A 22,262-nucleotide genomic window follows, 5' to 3' on the forward strand; every position below is an offset into this window, starting at 1 on the left:
CCTGTATCAGTCTACAGCCCTATCTCAGTCACTACTATAGACCCATACATCCTGTATCAGTCTACAGCCCTATCTCAGTCACTACTATAGACCCAAACATCCTGTATCAGTCTACAGCCCTATCTCAGTCACTACTATAGACCCACACATCCTGTATCAGTCTACAGCCCTATCTCAGTCACTACTATAGACCCATACATCCTGTATCAGTCTACAGCCCTATCTCAGTCACTACTATAGACCCAAACATCCTGTATCAGTCTACAGCCCTATCTCAGTCACTAGTATAGACCCAAACATCCTGTATCAGTCTACAGCCCTATCTCAGTCACTACTATAGACCCATACATCCTGTATCAGTCTACAGCCCTATCTCAGTCACTACTATAGACCCAAACATCCTGTATCAGTCTACAGCCCTATCTCAGTCACTACTATAGACCCATACATCCTGTATCAGTCTACAGCTCTATCTCAGTCACTACTATAGACCCAAACATCCTGTATCAGTCTACAGCCCTATCTCAGTCACTACTATAGACCCATACATCCTGTATCAGTCTACAGCCCTATCTCAGTCACTACTATAGACCCAAACATCCTGTATCAGTCTACAGCCCTATCTCAGTCACTACTATAGACCCATACATCCTGTATCAGTCTACAGCCCTATCTCAGTCACTACTATAGACCCAAACATCCTGTATCAGTCTACACCCCTATCTCAGTCACTACTATAGACCCAAACATCCTGTATCAGTCTACAGCCCTATCTCAGTCACTACTATAGACCCATACATCCTGTTTCAGTCTACAGCCCTATCTCAGTCACTACTATAGACCCAAACATCCTGTATCAGTCTACAGCCCTATCTCAGTCACTACTATAGACCCAAACATCCTGTATCAGTCTACAGCCCTATCTCAGTCACTACTATAGACCCAAACATCCTGTATCGGTCTACAGCCCTATCTCAGTCACTACTATAGACCCATACATCCTGTATCAGTCTACAGCCCTATCTCAGTCACTACTATAGACCCATACATCCTGTATCAGTCTACAGCTCTATCTCATTCACTACTATAGACCCAAACATCCTGTATCAGTCTACAGCCCTATCTCAGTCACTACCATAGACCCAAACATCCTGTATCAGTCTACAGCCCTATCTCAGTCACTACCATAGACCCATACATCCTGTATCAGTCTACAGCCCTATCTCAGTCACTACTATAGACCCATACATCCTGTATCAGTCTACAGCTCTATCTCAGTCACTACTATAGACCCAAACATCCTGTATCAGTCTACAGCTCTATCTCATTCACTACTATAGACCCAAACATCCTGTATCAGTCTACAGCCCTATCTCAGTCACTACCATAGACCCAAACATCCTGTATCAGTCTACAGCCCTATCTCAGTCACTACTATAGACCCATACATCCTGTATCAGTCTACAGCCCTATCTCAGTCACTACTATAGACCCATACATCCTGTATCAGTCTACAGCTCTATCTCAGTCACTACTATAGACCCAAACATCCTGTATCAGTCTACAGCTCTATCTCATTCACTACTATAGACCCATACATCCTGTATCAGTCTACAGCCCTATCTCAGTCACTACTATAGACCCATACATCCTGTATCAGTCTACAGCCCTATCTCAGTCACTACTATAGACCCAAACATCCTGTATCAGTCTACAGCCCTATCTCAGTCACTACTATAGACCTAAACATCCTGTATCAGTCTACAGCCCTATCTCAGTCACTACTATAGACCCATACATCCTGTATCAGTCTACAGCCCTATCTCAGTCACTACTATAGACCCAAACATCCTGTATCAGTCTACAGCCCTATCTCAGTCACTACTATAGACCCAAACATCCTGTATCAGTCTACAGCCCTATCTCAGTCACTACTATAGACCCATACATCCTGTATCAGTCTACAGCCCTATCTCAGTCACTACTATAGACCCAAACATCCTGTATCAGTCTACAGCCCTATCTCAGTCACTACTATAGACCCATACATCCTGTATCAGTCTACAGCTCTATCTCAGTCACTACTATAGACCCAAACATCCTGTATCAGTCTACAGCCCTATCTCAGTCACTACTATAGACCCACTACTATAGACATCCTGTATCAGTCTACAGCCCTATCTCAGTCACTACTATAGACCCAAACATCCTGTATCAGTCTACAGCCCTATCTCAGTCACTACTATAGACCCATACATCCTGTATCAGTCTACAGCCCTATCTCAGTCACTACTATAGACCCAAACATCCTGTATCAGTCTACAGCCCTATCTCAGTCACTACTATAGACCCAAACATCCTGTATCGTCTACAGCCCTATCTCAGTCACTACTATAGACCCATACATCCTGTATCAGTCTACAGCCCTATCTCAGTCACTACTATAGACCCATACATCCTGTATCAGTCTACAGCTCTATCTCATTCACTACTATAGACCCAAACATCCTGTATCAGTCTACAGCCCTATCTCAGTCACTACCATAGACCCAAACATCCTGTATCAGTCTACAGCCCTATCTCAGTCACTACCATAGACCCATACATCCTGTATCAGTCTACAGCCCTATCTCAGTCACTACTATAGACCCATACATCCTGTATCAGTCTACAGCTCTATCTCAGTCACTACTATAGACCCAAACATCCTGTATCAGTCTACAGCTCTATCTCATTCACTACTATAGACCCAAACATCCTGTATCAGTCTACAGCCCTATCTCAGTCACTACCATAGACCCAAACATCCTGTATCAGTCTACAGCCCTATCTCAGTCACTACCATAGACCCATACATCCTGTATCAGTCTACAGCCCTATCTCAGTCACTACTATAGACCCATACATCCTGTATCAGTCTACAGCTCTATCTCAGTCACTACTATAGATCCAAACATCCTGTATCAGTCTACAGCTCTATCTCATTCACTACTATAGACCCATACATCCTGTATCAGTCTACAGCCCTATCTCAGTCACTACTATAGACCCATACATCCTGTATCAGTCTACAGCCCTATCTCAGTCACTACTATAGACCCAAACATCCTGTATCAGTCTACAGCCCTATCTCAGTCACTACTATAGACCTAAACATCCTGTATCAGTCTACAGCCCTATCTCAGTCACTACTATAGACCCATACATCCTGTATCAGTCTACAGCCCTATCTCAGTCACTACTATAGACCCAAACATCCTGTATCAGTCTACAGCCCTATCTCAGTCACTAGTATAGACCCAAACATCCTGTATCAGTCTACAGCCCTATCTCAGTCACTACTATAGACCCATACATCCTGTATCAGTCTACAGCCCTATCTCAGTCACTACTATAGACCCAAACATCCTGTATCAGTCTACAGCCCTATCTCAGTCACTACTATAGACCCATACATCCTGTATCAGTCTACAGCTCTATCTCAGTCACTACTATAGACCCAAACATCCTGTATCAGTCTACAGCCCTATCTCAGTCACTACTATAGACCCATACATCCTGTATCAGTCTACAGCCCTATCTCAGTCACTACTATAGACCCAAACATCCTGTATCAGTCTACAGCCCTATCTCAGTCACTACTATAGACCCATACATCCTGTATCAGTCTACAGCCCTATCTCAGTCACTACTATAGACCCAAACATCCTGTATCAGTCTACAGCCCTATCTCAGTCACTACTATAGACCCATACATCCTGTATCAGTCTTCAGCCCTATCTCAGTCACTACTATAGACCCATACATCCTGTATCAGTCTACAGCCCTATCTCAGTCACTACTATAGACCCAAACATCCTGTATCAGTCTACAGCCCTATCTCAGTCACTACTATAGACCCATACATCCTGTATCAGTCTTCAGCCCTATCTCAGTCACTACTATAGACCCAAACATCCTGTATCAGTCTTCAGCCCTATCTCAGTCACTACTATAGACCCATACATCCTGTATCAGTCTACAGCCCTATCTCAGCCACTACCATAGACCCATACATCCTGTATCAGTCTACAGCCCTATCTCAGTCACTACTATAGACCCATACATCCTGTATCAGTCTTCAGCCCTATCTCAGTCACTACTATAGACCCAAACATCCTGTATCAGTCTTCAGCCCTATCTCAGTCACTACTATAGACCCAAACATCCTGTATCAGTCTACAGCCCTATCTCAGTCACTACTATAGACCCAAACATCCTGTATCAGTCTACAGCCCTATCTCAGTCACTACTATAGACCCAAACATCCTGTATCAGTCTACAGCCCTATCTCAGTCACTACTATAGACCCAAACATCCTGTATCAGTCTACAGCCCTATCTCAGTCACTACTATAGACCCAAACATCCTGTATCAGTCTACAGCCCTATCTCAGTCACTACTATAGACCCATACATCCTGTATCAGTCTACAGCCCTATCTCAGTCACTACTATAGACCCATACATCCTGTATTGGTCTACAGCCCTATCTCAGTCACTACTATAGACCCATACATCCTGTATCAGTCTACAGCCCTATCTCAGTCACTACTATAGACCCATACATCCTGTATCCTGGTCTACAGCCCTATCTCAGTCACTACTATAGACCCATACATCCTGTATCAGTCTACAGCCCTATCTCAGTCACTACTATAGACCCATACATCCTGTATCAGTCTACAGCCCTATCTCATTCACTACTATAGACCCATACATCCTGTATCAGTCTACAGCCCTATCTCAGTCACTACTATAGACCCAAACATCCTGTATCAGTCTACAGCCCTATCTCAGTCACTACTATAGACCCATACATCCTGTATCAGTCTACAGCCCTATCTCAGTCACTACTATAGACCCAAACATCCTGTATCAGTCTACAGCCCTATCTCAGTCACTACTATAGACCTAAACATCCTGTATCAGTCTACAGCCCTATCTCAGTCACTACTATAGACCCATACATCCTGTATCAGTCTACAGCCCTATCTCAGTCACTACTATAGACCCAAACATCCTGTATCAGTCTACAGCCCTATCTCAGTCACTAGTATAGACCCAAACATCCTGTATCAGTCTACAGCCCTATCTCAGTCACTACTATAGACCCATACATCCTGTATCAGTCTACAGCCCTATCTCAGTCACTACTATAGACCCAAACATCCTGTATCAGTCTACAGCCCTATCTCAGTCACTACTATAGACCCATACATCCTGTATCAGTCTACAGCTCTATCTCAGTCACTACTATAGACCCAAACATCCTGTATCAGTCTACAGCCCTATCTCAGTCACTACTATAGACCCATACATCCTCTATCAGTCTACAGCCCTATCTCAGTCACTACTATAGACCCAAACATCCTGTATCAGTCTTCAGCCCTATCTCAGTCACTACTATAGACCCATACATCCTGTATCAGTCTACAGCCCTATCTCAGTCACTACTATAGACCCAAACATCCTGTATCAGTCTTCAGCCCTATCTCAGTCACTACTATAGACCCAAACATCCTGTATCAGTCTACAGCCCTATCTCAGTCACTACTATAGACCCAAACATCCTGTATCAGTCTACAGCCCTATCTCAGTCACTACTATAGACCCAAACATCCTGTATCAGTCTACAGCCCTATCTCAGTCACTACTATAGACCCATACATCCTGTATCAGTCTACAGCCCTATCTCAGTCACTACTATAGACCCAAACATCCTGTATCAGTCTACAGCCCTATCTCAGTCACTACTATAGACCCATACATCCTGTATCAGTCTACAGCCCTATCTCAGTCACTACTATAGACCCATACATCCTGTATCAGGCTCTACAGCCCTATCTCAGTCACTACTATAGACCCATACATCCTGTATCAGTCTACAGCCCTATCTCAGTCACTACTATAGACCCAAACATCCTGTATCAGTCTACAGCCCTATCTCAGTCACTACTATAGCCCTATCAGTCAGTCACTACTATAGACCCAAACATCCTGTATCAGTCTACAGCCCTATCTCAGTCACTACTATAGACCCAAACATCCTGTATCAGTCTACAGCCCTATCTCAGTCACTACTATAGACCCAAACATCCTGTATCAGTCTACAGCCCTATCTCAGTCACTACTATAGACCCAAACATCCTGTATCAGTCTACAGCCCTATCTCAGTCACTACTATAGACCCAAACATCCTGTATCAGTCTACAGCCCTATCTCAGTCACTACTATAGACCCATACATCCTGTATCAGTCTACAGCCCTATCTCAGTCACTACTATAGACCCATACATCCTGTATCAGGTCTACAGCCCTATCTCAGTCACTACTATAGACCCATACATCCTGTATCAGTCTACAGCCCTATCTCAGTCACTACTATAGACCCATACATCCTGTATCAGTCTACAGCCCTATCTCAGTCACTACTATAGACCCATACATCCTGTATCAGTCTACAGCCCTATCTCAGTCACTACTATAGACCCAAACATCCTGTATCAGTCTACAGCCCTATCTCAGTCACTACTATAGACCCAAACATCCTGTATCAGTCTACAGCCCTATCTCAGTCACTACTATAGACCCAAACATCCTGTATCAGTCTACAGCCCTATCTCAGTCACTACTATAGACCCATACATCCTGTATCAGTCTACAGCCCTATCTCAGTCACTACTATAGACCCAAATCCTGTACATCCTGTACTCAGTCTCCTGTACAGCCCTATCTCAGTCACTACTATAGACCCAAACATCCTGTATCAGTCTACAGCCCTATCTCAGTCACTACTATAGACCCATACATCCTGTATCAGTCTACAGCCCTATCTCAGTCACTACTATAGACCCAAACATCCTGTATCAGTCTACAGCCCTATCTCAGTCACTACTATAGACCCATACATCCTGTATCAGTCTACAGCCCTATCTCAGTCACTACTATCTCAGTCACTACTATAGACCCATACATCCTGTATCAGTCTACAGCCCTATCTCAGTCACTACTATAGACCCATACATCCTGTATCAGTCTACAGCCCTATCTCAGTCACTACTATAGACCCATACATCCTGTATCAGTCTACAGCCCTATCTCAGTCACTACTATAGACCCATACATCCTGTATCAGTCTACAGCCCTATCTCAGTCACTACTATAGACCCAAACATCCTGTATCAGTCTACAGCCCTATCTCAGTCACTACTATAGACCCATACATCCTGTATCAGTCTACAGCCCTATCTCAGTCACTACTATAGACCCAAACATCCTGTATCAGTCTACAGCCCTATCTCAGTCACTACTATAGACCCAAACATCCTGTATCAGTCTACAGCCCTATCTCAGTCACTACTATAGACCCATACATCCTGTATCAGTCTACAGCCCTATCTCAGTCACTACTATAGACCCAAACATCCTGTATCAGTCTACAGCCCTATCTCAGTCACTACTATAGAGCACATCCTGTATCAGTCTACAGCCCTATCTCAGTCACTACTATAGACCCAAACATCCTGTATCAGTCTACAGCCCTATCTCAGTCACTACTATAGACCCAAACATCCTGTATCAGTCTACAGCCCTATCTCAGTCACTACTATAGACCCATACATCCTGTATCAGTCTACAGCCCTATCTCAGTCACTACTATAGACCCAAACATCCTGTATCAGTCTACAGCCCTATCTCAGTCACTACTATAGACCCAAACATCCTGTATCAGTCTACAGCCCTATCTCAGTCACTACTATAGACCCAAACATCCTGTATCAGTCTAGCAGTCCTACTATAGACTCCTGTATCTCACTGTCACTACTATAGACCCATACATCCTCCTGTATCAGTCTACAGCCCTATCTCAGTCACTACTATAGACCCATACATCCTGTATCAGTCTACAGCCCTATCTCAGTCACTACTATAGACCCATACATCCTGTATCAGTCTACAGCCCTATCTCAGTCACTACTATAGACTCAGTCACTACTATAGACCCATACATCCTGTATCAGTCTATCAGTCTACAGCCCTATCTCAGTCACAGCCCTACTATAGACCCATACATCCTGTATCAGTCTACAGCCCTATCTCAGTCACTACTATAGACCCATACATCCTGTATCAGTCTACAGCCCTATCTCAGTCACTACTATAGACCCATACATCCTGTATCAGTCTACAGCCCTATCTCAGTCACTACTATAGACCCATACATCCTGTATCAGTCTACAGCCCTATCTCAGTCACTACTATAGACCCATACATCCTGTATCAGTCTACAGCCCTATCTCAGTCACTACTATAGACCCATACATCCTGTATCAGTCTACAGCCCTATCTCAGTCACTACTATAGACCCATACATCCTGTATCAGTCTACAGCCCTATCTCAGTCACTACTATAGACCCAAACATCCTGTATCAGTCTACAGCCCTATCTCAGTCACTACTATCCCAAACATCCTGTATCAGTCTACAGCCCTATCTCAGTCACTACTATAGACCCATACATCCTGTATCAGTCTTCAGCCCTATCTCAGTCACTACTATAGACCCAAACATCCTGTATCAGTCTTCAGCCCTATCTCAGTCACTACTATAGACCCATACATCCTGTATCAGTCTACAGCCCTATCTCAGCCACTACCATAGACCCATACATCCTCTATCAGTCTACAGCCCTATCTCAGTCACTACTATAGACCCATACATCCTGTATCAGTCTACAGCCCTATCTCAGTCACTACTATAGACCCATACATCCTGTATCAGTCTCTACAAACACAAGTTATTGTTTATTAAGTTTACTAAGACTAGTTTACTAAGGCTAGTGTACTAATGCTGGTTTACTAAGGCTAGTTTACTAAGGCTAGTTTACTAAGGCTAGTTTACTAAGGCTGTGTCCCAAATTGCCCTAGATCTATGCACCCTGGTCTAAAGTAGTGCACTATATAGGGAATAGGAAGACCTATGTGCCCTGGTCTAAAGTAGTGCACTATATAGGGAATAGGAAGACCTATGTGCCCTGGTCTAAAGTAGTGCACTATATAGGGAACAGGGTAGCATTTGGGACGGAACCCTATGTGACCTTGGAATCCTACGTGACCTTGGAACTCTACTCTGACCTCTAGTTTGAGCTCTAGCTTGAGCTCTTGTCACCTTTGCCCTCTTGTCCTCTTTCCCACAGGGTCCTCCAGGACTACCGGGGTTGAAGGGAGATCCAGGCAGGAAGGGAGACAAGGTGACAACACACACACACACACACACACACAGACCCCCCCAGTGCTAACTAAGTGTGTGCTACAGTGAGGGGAAAACAGTATTTGATCCCCTGCTGATTTTGTACGTTTGTCCACTGACAAGGTAATGACGAGTCTATCATTTTAATGGAAGGTTTATTTGAACAGAGAGACAGAACAACAACAAAGAATATCCAGAAAAACGCAGGTAAAAAAATGTTATACATTGATTTGCATTTTAATGAGGGAAATAAGTATTTGACCCCCTCTCAATCAGAACGGTTTCTGGCTCCCAGGTGTCTTTTATACAGGTAACAAGCTGAGATTAGGAGCACACTCTTAAAGGGAGTGCTCCTAATCTCAGTTTGTTACCTGTATAAAAGACACCTGTCCACAGAAGCAATCAATCAATCAGATTTCAAACTCTCCTCCATGGCCAAGACCAAAGAGCTCTCCAAGGATGTCAGGGACAAGATTATAGACCTACACAAGGCTGGAATGGGCTACAAGACCATCGCCAAGCAGCTTGGTGAGAAGGTGACAACAGTTGGTGCGATTATTCGCAAATGGAAGAAACACAAAAGAACTGTCAATCTCCCTCGGCCTGGGGCTCCATGCAAGATCTCACCTCGTGGAGTTGCAATGATCATGAGGAATCAGCCCAGAACTACACGGGAGGATCTTGTCAATGATCTCAAGGCAGCTGGGACCATAGTCACCAAGAAAACAATTGGTATCACACTACGCATTGAAGGACTGAGATCCTGTAGTGCCCGCAAGGTCCCCCTGCTTAAGAAAGCACATATACATGCCCGTCTGAAGTTTGCCAATGAACATCTGAATGATTCAGAGGACAACTGGGTGAAAGTGTTGTGGTCAGATGAGACCAAAATGGAGCTCTTTGGCATCAACTCAACTCGGAGGAGGAATGCTGCCTTTGACCCCAAGAACACCATCCCCACCGTCAAACATGGAGGTGGAAACATTATGCTTTAGGGGTGTTTTTCTGCTAAGGGGACAGGACAACTTCACCGCATCAAAGGGCCGATGGACGGGGCCATGTACCATCAAATCTTGGTTGATGCTCAGCCAGGGCATTGATGCTCAGCCAGGGCATTGAAAATGGGTCGTGGATGGGTATTCCAGCATGACAATGACCCAAAACACACGGCCAAGGCAACAAAGGAGTGGCTCAAGAAGAAGCATATTAAGGTCCTGGAGTGGCCTAGCCAGTCTCCAGACCTTAATCCCATAGAAAATCTGTGGAGGGAGTTGAAGGTTCGAGTTGCCAAACGTCAGCCCCGAAACCATAATGACTTGGAGAAGATCATTTTGTTGATATTCTGTCGCTCGCTGTTCAAATAAACCTAACATTAAAATGATAGACGGATCATTTCTTTGTCAGTGGGCAAACGTACAAAATCAGCAGGGGATCAAATACTATTTTCCCTCACTGTATGTGTGTAGGGTCATCACACATAACCCCCCCCAAGTGCTATCTAAGTGTGTGTTATGTGCGTAGGGTCATGGAGGTCTGATTGGGCTGATAGGCCCTCCAGGAGAGTTTGGAGAGAAGGGAGACAGAGGATTTCCAGGGAACCAGGGTCTACTGGGCCCAAAGGAGACGAGGTGACACACACACACACACACACACACACACACACACACACACACACACACACACACACACACACACACACACACACACACACACACACACACACACACACACACACACACACACACACACACACACACACACACACACACACACACACACACACACACACGTCAATCCAAGGCTCTTGGTCTGATACATACTGTGTTTGCCCTTTCAACTGAATCCTGGACCGTGTCTAGCAAAGGTACTTATGGTGGTTGCAAACCACCTGCATCACACACACGTACATGTTGTTGCATTGACGGTGTGCTTGTTGTTTCAGGGTCTGGTTGGTCTAGCAGGTCCTAATGGTCCTCCTGGTCTACCTGGTCTCTCTGTGAGTATCACTATCTATTTCTATTACTATTACAATTACTATCACTATTACTATTACTTACTATTATTATTACATTACTATTACTATTACTTAGTATTATTATTACATTAATATTACTATCACTATTACTATTACTATTACTTACTATTACTATTACATTACTATTACTACTATTACTATTGACTATTATTATTACATTACTATTACTATTACTTACTATTACTATTACTATTAATATTACTTACTATTACTATCACTATTACTATTACTATTACTATTACTATCACTATTACTATTACTATTACTTACTATTACTATTACTATTACTATTACTACTATTACTATTACTATTACTATTACATTACTATTACTATTACTATTACTATCACTATTACTATTACTATTACTTACTATTATTATTACATTACTATTACTATCACTATTACTATTACTATTACTATTACATTACTATTACTATTACTTACTATTATTATTACTATTACTATCACTATTACTATTACTTACTATTATTATTACATTACTATTACTATTACTATTACTATCACTATTACTATTACTTACTATTATTATTACATTAATATTACTATTACTATTACTATTACTTACTATTACTATTACTATTACTATTACTATTACTATCACTATTACTATTACTTATTATTACTATTACTATTACTATTACTATCACTATTACTATTACTTACTATTACTATTACATTACTATTACTTACTATTATTATTACTATTACTATTACTTACTATTATTATTACATTAATATTACTATCACTATTACTATTACTTACTATTACTATTACTATTACTATTACTATTACTATCACTATTACTATTACTTACTATTATTATTACATTACTATTACTATTACTATCACTATTACTATTACTTACTATTATTATTACTATTACTATTACTATTACTTACTATTATTATTACATTAATATTACTATTACTATCACTATTACTATTACTTACTATTACTATTACTATTACTATTACTTACTATTACTATCACTATTACTATTACTTACTATTACTATTACATTACTATTACTATCACTATTACTATTACTTACTATTACTATTACATTACTATTACTTACTATTACTATCACTATTACTATTACTTACTATTACTATTACATTACTATTACTATTACTATTACTATCACTATTACTATTACTTACTATTATTATTACATTACTATTACTATCACTATTACTATTACTTACTATTACTTATTATTACTATCACTATTACTATCACTATTACTATTACTTAGTATTATTATTACATTAATATTACTATTACTATCACTATTACTATTACTTACTATTAATATTACATTAGTATTACTTACTATTATTATTACATTACTATTACTTACTATTATTATTACATTAATATTACTATCACTATTACTATTACTTAGTATTATTACTTATTACTATTACTATTACTATCACTATTACTATTACTTACTATTATTATTACATTAATATTACTATTACTATCACTATTACTATTACTTACTATTATTATTACATTACTATTACTATTACTTAGTATTATTATTACATTAATATTACTATTACTATCACTATTACTATTACTTACTATTATTATTACATTACTATTACTTACTATTATTATTACATTAATATTACTATCACATTACTATTACTTACTATCACTATTACTATTACTAGTACTTACTATTATTATTACATTACTATTACTATCACCATTACTAGTACTTACTATCACTATTACTATTACTATCACTATTACTATTACTATTACTTACTATTACTATTACTATTACTATACTTACTATTATTATTACTATTACTATTACTATTACTATTACTATTACTATTACTATTACTATCACCATTACTATTACTACTATCACTATTACTATTACTAGTACTTACTATTATTATTACATTACTATTACTATCACTATTACTAGTACTTACTATCACTATTACTATTACTATCACCATTACTATTATTACTATCACTATTACTATTACTATCTTACTATTACTATTACATTACTATTACTATTACTATTACTATTACTATCACTATTACTATTACTATTACTATCACTATTACTATTACTTACTATTACTATTACTATTACTATTACTTACTATTACAATGACTGTCACGTACTATTACTATTCACTATTACTATCACTATTACTATCACTATTACTATCACTATTATTATCACTATGACTATTACTATCACTATTACTATCACTATTATTATCACTATGACTTACTATCACTATTACTATTGCTATCACTATTGCTATCTATTACTATTCCTATCACTATCACTATCACTATTGCACTATTCCTATCGCTATCACTATTGTATTCCTATCACTATTGCTATCACTATACTATCACTATCACTATTGCTATCACTATCACTATTACTATTACTATTACTATTCCTATCACTATTGCTATTGCTATTACTATCACTATTTACATTTAAGTATTTAGCAGACGCTCTTATCCAGAGACTATCACTATTGCTATACACTATTCATCCAGTGGAACAGCCACTGACATCTAAATCTTTTTTATCACTTTGCTTTACTATACTATCCCTATTACTATCACTATCCTTACTTTACTATCACTATCCTAGGTATTCCTATCAAGAGGTTACTTTCATCACTATTACTATTACTATTGCTATCGCTATCACTATTACTATTACTATTCCTGCACTATCACTATTACTATTACTATTACTATTGCTATTCACTATCACTATTACTATCACTATTACTATTCCTATCACTATTACTATCACTATTACTATTACTATCACTATTACTATTACTATCACTATTACTATCACTATTACTATCACTATTACTATCACTATTACTATCACTATTACTATTACTATCACTATCACTATTGCTATTCCTATCACTATTACTATCACTATTACTATTCCTATCACTATTACTTTCACTATTACTATCACTATTCTATCACTATTACTATCACTATTACTATCACTATTACTATCACTATTGCTATTCCTATCACTATTACTATTACTATCACTATTACTATCACTATTACTATTACTATCACTATTACTATTCTATTACTATCACTATTACTATTACTATCACTATTACTATCACTATTACTATCACTATTACTATTACTATCACTATCACTATTACTATCACTATTACTATTACTATCACTATTACTATCACTATTACTATCACTATTACTATTACTATCACTATTACTATCACTATTACTATCACTATTACTATTACTATCACTATTACTATCACTATTACTATTGCACTATCACTATTACTATTACTATTACTATCACTATTACTATTACTATTACTATCACTATTACTATCACTATTACTATTACTATCACTATTACTATTACTATCACTATTACTACTATCACTATTACTATTCCTATCACTATTACTATTACTATTCCTATCACTATTACTATTGCTATTACTATCACTATTACTATTCCTATTACTATTGCTATCACTATTACTATTCCTATTCCTATCTATTACTATCACTATTGCTATCACTATTACTATCACTATTACTATTACTATTACTATTCCTATCACTATTACTATTACTATCACTATTACTATTCCTATCACTATTACTATCACTATTACTATTACTATCACTATTACTATTACTATCACTATTACTATCACTATTACTATCACTATTACTATTCCTATCACTATTGCTATCACTATCACTATCACTATTACTATTCCTATCATGGTTACTGAAAGGATCTCTTTATTGGCATGACGTAACAATATAACTATTGCCAAAGCTTACTTTGGATATTTACAACATGAAAATAATAAGAACCAAATTGTCAACAGGACAACAGTAACAACAATAACCAAGGGTCAAAATAACCAACACATTGAACAATAACAATAAGTATACAGTAGAGGACATGTACAGGTTGATTGGTCTGTCAGACTCTGTCCCTCATCTTATGGCAGGCAGCAATGTAGTGCGCTGCCAACCCACAGCTCTCTGCGCCTACTAATAAGGTTGTCAAATTTGGCGAAATGACACTCTTTAATTGTTTTATATTTTTGACATTTTGTCAGGAAATGCAGCTCTGTCTCAGGTTCTGCTGTTGTGCAGTGGTTGCACAGCCTTTCCTCTACAGGGAGCCAGGTTTTCCTGTGTCTACCCTTCTCAATGGAAAGGCTGTGCTCACTGAGCCTGTACTTTGTCAAGGTTTTTCTAAGGTTTTGATCAGTGACCATTGTCAAATAATTTGCTTTCTCCCTCTCTCTCTCTCTCTCTCTCTCTTTCTCTCTCTCTCTCTCTCTCTCTCTCTCTCTCTCTCTCTCTCTCTCTCTCTCTCTCTCTCTCAGGGTAGAGTAGGACAGAAGGGTTCTAAAGGGAATCAGGGTCCCATTGGTGCTATCGGAGATACAGGTCCTGCTGGCCCTCCTGGACCTCCTGTGAGTTCCACCAAGTACATCTGCTTAGAACCTTAGAATTTCACCTAGAACCTCCACATAAAACCATAGAGCCACACCAAGAACCACTGCATAGAACCTCCACAAATAACCTCCAAATAGAACCTTAGAACATCACCTGGAACCTTCACATAGAACCTCCATCAGAACCTCAGAAGATCACATGAAACCTTTACATAGAACCTTAGAACCTCATTTAGAAATGCCTCTCCTCCTCTCAGGGTCTCCCTGCGGTGGGTCTTCAGTCTCTCCCGGTGCAGGAGAGAGGAAGGAGGAGGAGGCAACACTCTTCCTTTGACGGGGCCGCTCTGGAAGACGAGGAAGAGCAAGAGGGGATGGAGGGAAGGGAGGAGGGAGAGGAAGAAAGGATGCAGGCAGACCAGGCAGGGCAGGAGGAGGAGAAAGAGATGGAGGAGGTGTTTGCTTCTCTCTCTTCTATGAGGACGGAGGTAGAGGGCCTGAGGACCCCCCTGGGGACCTACCAGTATCCAGCCCGAACCTGCAAGGAGCTACAGCTGTTGTTCCCAAAGTACACTGATGGTACATACCTATCTATCTATCTATCTATCTATCTATCTATCTATCTATCTATCTATCTATCTATCTATCTATCTATCTATCTATCTATCTATCTATCTATCTATCTATCTATCTATCTATCTATCTATCTATCTATCTCTATACATATATCTATCTATTTATCTCTATATCAATCGATACATCTATCTCTCTATCTATCTCTCTATCTATCTCTCTATCTATCTCTCTATCTATCTCTCTATCTATCACGATCTCTATATCAATCTATACATCTATCTCTCTATCTATCTCTATATCAATCTATACATCTGTCTCTCTGTCTAATCACCAGAGTTCACTGATGGTACCTACCTCTCTAGTATATCTACCTCTGTCTGTCACTACATCAACAATGTACAACCTATATAATCAAATGATCAACAGAGCTTACACGCCCTCTCTCTTTCCCACCTCTCTCCACCCCAAATCTACCCCCTCCCCCTCCCACGTAGGTGAGTACTGGATAGACCCTAACCAGGGTTGCCATAGAGACTCCTTCAAGGTGTTCTGTAACTTCACGGCCGATGGAGAGACGTGTCTGTACCCTGACATGAAGTTCCAGTCGGTGAGTCCACACGATCACTCTCCTCTCCTCCATATGAGCGAGGGACAAATCACTTCAGGTAGAGCTGGGTTCAGTATAGTACATTTACATTTACATTTAAGTCATTTAGCAGACGCTCTTATCCAGAGCGACTTACAAATTGGTGCATTCACCTTATGACATCCAGTGGAACAGCCACTTTACTATAGTGCATCTAAATCTTTTAGGGGGGTTGAGAAGGATTACTTTATCCTATCCTAGGTATTCCTTAAAGAGGTGGGGTTTCAGGTGTCTCCGGAAGGTGGTGATTGACTCCGCTGTCCTGGCGTTGTGAGGGAGTTTGTTCCACCATTGGGGGCCAGAGCAGCGAACAGTTTTGACTGGGCTGAGCGGGAACTGTACTTCCTCAGTGGTAGGGAGGCAGGGAGGCGAGCAGGCCAGAGGTGGATGAACGCAGTGCCCTTGTTTGGGTGTAGGGCCTGATCAGAGCCTGGAGGTACTGAGGTGCCGTTCCCCTCACAGCTCCGTAGGCAAGCACCATGGTCTTGTAGCGGATGCGAGCTTCAACTGGAAGCCAGTGGAGAGAGCGGAGGAGCGGGGTGACGTGAGAGAACTTGGGAAGGTTGAACACCAGACGGGCTGCGGCGTTCTGGATGAGTTGTAGGGGTTTAATGGCACAGGCAGGGAGCCCAGCCAACAGCGAGTTGCAGTAATCCAGACGGGAGATGGTGAGAAGTGATGAATGTACTGTAATGACTGACGTGTCTTCTACAGGTGAAGCTGAGTTCCTGGAAAGGAGAGAAACCTGGTACCTGGTACAGCCAGTTCAGGAAAGGAAAGCAGGTACGCAGTGTGTGTGTGTGTGTGTGTGTGTGTGTGTGTGTGTGTGTGTGTGTGTGTGTGTGTGTGTGTGTGTGTGTGTGTGTGTGTGTGTGTGTGTGTGTGTGTGTGTGTGTGTGTGTGTGTGTGTGTGTGTGTGTGTGTGTTTCTTGTGATCCTGCTCTCTCTATGACATATCCCTTTTTCATACTCAATGCCTCCCTCTCCAGTTCTCCTATTCCGGTTCAGATGGCAATCCGGTCCATGTAGTCCAGTTGGTGTTTCTTAAGCTGTTGAGTGCCTCATCCAGACAGACGTTCACCTACCACTGTCAGAACTCAGCCGCCTGGCTCCATACCGCCACCTTCAGCCACCAGCACGCGCTGCGCTTCAGAGGGAGCAGTGGAGAGGAGCTCACGCACAAGGACACACACTACATCACAGCACTGCACGATGGCTGCCAGGTAACAGACACACTGCTGCCAGGTAACAGACCCACTGCTGCCAGGTAACAGACACACTGCTGCCAGGTAACAGACACACTGCTGCCAGGTAACAGACACACTGCTGCCAGGTAACAGACACACTGCTGCCAGGTAACAGACACTCTGCTGCCAGGTAACAGACACACTGCTGCCAGGTAACAGACACACTGCTGCCAGGTAACAGACACACTGCTGCCAGGTAACAGACACACTGCTGCCAGGTAACAGACACACTGCTGCCAGGTAACAGACACACTGCTGCCAGGTAACAGACACACTGCTGCCAGGTAACAGACACACTGCTGCCAGGTAACAGTCACACTGCTGCCAGGTAACAGACACACTGCTGCCAGGTAACAGTCACACTGCTGCCAGGTAACAGACACACGTCCTAAAGCCACCACTATCACACTATCACCAAAACACCGTTGACACAACCTGTCCTAAAGCCACCACTATCACACTATCACCAAAACACTGTTGATACAACCTGTCCTAGCGCCACCACTATCACACTATCACCAAAACACTGTTGATACAACCTGTCCTAAAGCCACCACTATCACACTATCACCAAAACACTGTTGATACAACCTGTCCTAATGCCACCACTATCCACCACTGTTGATCAACTAAAGCCACCACTATCACACTATCACTACACTGTTGATACAACCTGTCCTAATGCCACCACTATCACACTATCACTAAAACACTGTTGATACAACCTGTCCTAAAGCCACCACTATCACACTATCACTAAAACACTGTTGATACAACCTGTCCTAACGCCACCACTATCACACTATCACTAAAACACTGTTGATACAACCTGTCCTAATGCCACCACTATCACACTATCACCAAAACACTGTTGATACAACCTGTCCTAACGCCACCACTATCACACTATCACCAAAACACTGTTGATACAACCTGTCCTAACGCCACCACTATCACACTATCACTAAAACACTGTTGATACAACCTGTCCTAACGCCACCACTATCACCAAAACACTGTTGATACAACCTGTCCTAATGCCACCACTATCACCACAACACTGTTGATACAACCTGTCCTAATGCCACCACTATCACACTATCACTAAAACACTGTTGATACAACCTGTCCTAAAGCCACCACTACCACACTATCACTAAAACACTGTTGATACAACCTGTCCTAACGCCACCACTATCACACTATCACTAAAACACTGTTGATACAACCTGTCCTAACGCCACCACTATCACACTATCACCAAACACTGTTGATACAACCTGTCCTAACGCCACCACTATCACACTAACCACCAAAACACTGTTGATAAATCTGTCCTAATTGCCACCACTATCAATATAATCACTAAAACACTGTAATGATTGAAACCTGTCCTAAATTACCACTATCACCAAATACTGTTGACACAACCTGTCCTAACGCCACCACTATCACATGTTGATGAATCATGTTTTATAATCAAAGTATATCATTGTCCCTATATCTGGTTCATGAAATTATTACATATTTTTACACTATACAAAGTAGTTGAAGTGTAATATCTGATGATGTGCTCCTCCATCTCTCCCTGTAGTCTGCTTCAGGTCAGGAGAGGACGGTGTTAGAGTTTGATGCCCCTGAGTCAGACTCTCTCCCCCTCATCGATGTCTCTGTCTCCGACTTCGGACACAACAACCAGAAGTTTGGCTTCCAACTGGGTCCCGTCTGCTTCAACGGTTAACGGCAGCCCTCCACAGCCGGTAACTGGGATGAGACGGCCGGTAACAGGGTTGAGATCCACGGACATTTACACAGGGGAAACCAGGAGACTGACTGATGCCGCCAGAGAGATATTTATATAGCTTTACACCAGCACTCATCCATTCATACTAACAAACACTCATCCGTTCATACTAACAGACACTCATCCATTCATACTAACAAACACTCATCCAATCATTAATTCCTACTAACAGACACTCATCCATTCATTCATACTAACAAACACTCATCCAATCATTAATTCCTACTAACAGACACTCATTCACTCATCCATTCATACTTACAGACATTCATTCATTCATCCATTCATACTAGCAGCCTGGTAATGGGGTTGAGATCCACAGACATTTACACAGGGAAAACCAAGAGACTGACTGATGCTATCAGAGATATATTTATATAGCTTTACACCAGGACTCATCTTTTCATACTAACAGACACTCATCCATTTGTCATTCATTCATACTTACAGACACTCATTCATCCATTCATACTTACAGACACTCATTCATCCATTCATACCAGCAGACACTCATTCACCCATCCATTCATACTTACAGACACTCATTCATGAATTCATCCATTCATTGATTCATCTATTCATGCTTACAGACACTCATTCATTCATTCACCCATTCATCTTTTCATAATTACAGACACTCATTCAACCCATTCATCCATTTACAGACACAGACACTCATTCACTGATCCATTAATCCATTCATACTACACACACTCATTCATGAATGCATCCATTCATTGATTCCTCTGTTAATACTTACGGACACTCATCCATTCATTCAACCATTCATCCATTCATTCTTACAGACACTCATTAATTAATTAATCCATTGATCGATTTATCCATTCATACTTAGACACTCAGTCATTCATACTTACAGACATTCATCCATTCATACTTACAGACACTCATGCATCAATTCATCCATACCTTCATGCATTCATCCATTCATCTATTCATCCATACCTACATTCATCCATCCATACCTACATTCATTCATACACACAGTACATTGTCCATTCACACAGTTGCTCACTCATTCATTCATCCATCATTCCTGCATTCACTCCTTCTATATTCACTCATTCATCCTGAAACAAAAGAAGCACCTCTACATCTGGGAAACATTTCCACAACGTGTAACTAACGTTAATTAGATGCTGTATTCCAACCTCATGTTGTCCCCATTCTGTGTTGTTGATGTGTGTGTTTTTATATGAACAGTTTTCTGTTGTGTTCTAATGTATATTTGTGTGATACTCAACCATGGTGCTACAGTCTTTTACTTGAGTATGTTTAATGTCATGTATGTCTTCCTTGTCAAAGGGAAAGGGAAGGCAGCCATTTTGTTTTTGTATTTGTAACATAATGATGATGATGATGATGATGAACAACATTCTTGTCAGGACATTAGAGGATTATGATGTCACAATGCCATTTTATTCACACTTGTGGGAAAATTAAATAATGAATAACCTGTTTTAATAAAAGTACACAACTGTTCACCTGACTTACTGAAGCAGCAGTCTCATTGTGTTGACAACTGTTCCCCTGAGTTAATGAAGCAGCAGTCTAAATGTATTGACAACTGTTCACCTGACTTACTGAAGCAGCAGTCTCATTGTGTTGACAACTGTTCACCTGACTTACTGAAGCAGCAGTCTAAATGTGTTGACAACTGTTCACCTGACTTACTGAAGCAGCAGTCTCATTGTGTTGACAACTGTTCACCTGACTTACTGAAGCAGCAGTCTAAATGTGTTGACAACTGTTCACCTGACTTAATGAAGCAGCAGTCTAAATGTTCACCTGACTTACAACTCAATGTGTTGACAACTGTTCACCTGACTTACTGAAGCAGCAGTCTAAATGTTACAACTGTTCACCTGACTTACTGAAGCAGCAGTCTAAATGTGTTGACAACTGTTCACCTGACTTACTGAAGCAGCAGTCTAAATTGTTGACAACTGTTCACCTGACTTACTGAAGCAGCAGTCTAAATGTGTTGACAACTGTTCACCTGACTTACTGAAGCAGCAGTCTAAATGTGTTGACAACTGTTCACCTGACTTACTGAAGCAGCAGTCTAAATTCATGACAACTGTTCACCTGACTTACTGAAGCAGCAGTCTAAATGTCACAACT

General features: G+C 40.5%; 1 long non-coding RNA gene and 1 pseudogene across 2 annotated transcripts; one reads left to right on the top strand and one right to left on the bottom strand.

Moving 5' to 3' along the window:
- LOC127931982 (collagen alpha-1(V) chain-like) overlaps positions 1–20,286 on the top strand; it is a 28,319-nt pseudogene extending 8,033 nt beyond the window's left edge.
- Positions 18,988–19,573, bottom strand: LOC127932595 (uncharacterized). Of its 2 annotated transcripts, XR_008146147.1 has the most exons (4): positions 19,491–19,573; positions 19,387–19,438; positions 19,247–19,342; positions 18,988–19,142 (listed from the first exon to the last, which is right to left on the bottom strand). It is a non-coding gene; the product is annotated as an uncharacterized LOC127932595 (long non-coding RNA). The 2 variants fall into 2 exon arrangements; XR_008146146.1 differs by having other exon boundaries at positions 19,387–19,499.
- Positions 20,287–22,262: the final 1,976 nt, after the last annotated feature.

This window comes from Oncorhynchus keta, chromosome 10, assembly GCF_023373465.1.
Source record: "Oncorhynchus keta strain PuntledgeMale-10-30-2019 chromosome 10, Oket_V2, whole genome shotgun sequence".
Lineage (NCBI taxonomy): Eukaryota > Metazoa > Chordata > Actinopteri > Salmoniformes > Salmonidae > Oncorhynchus > Oncorhynchus keta.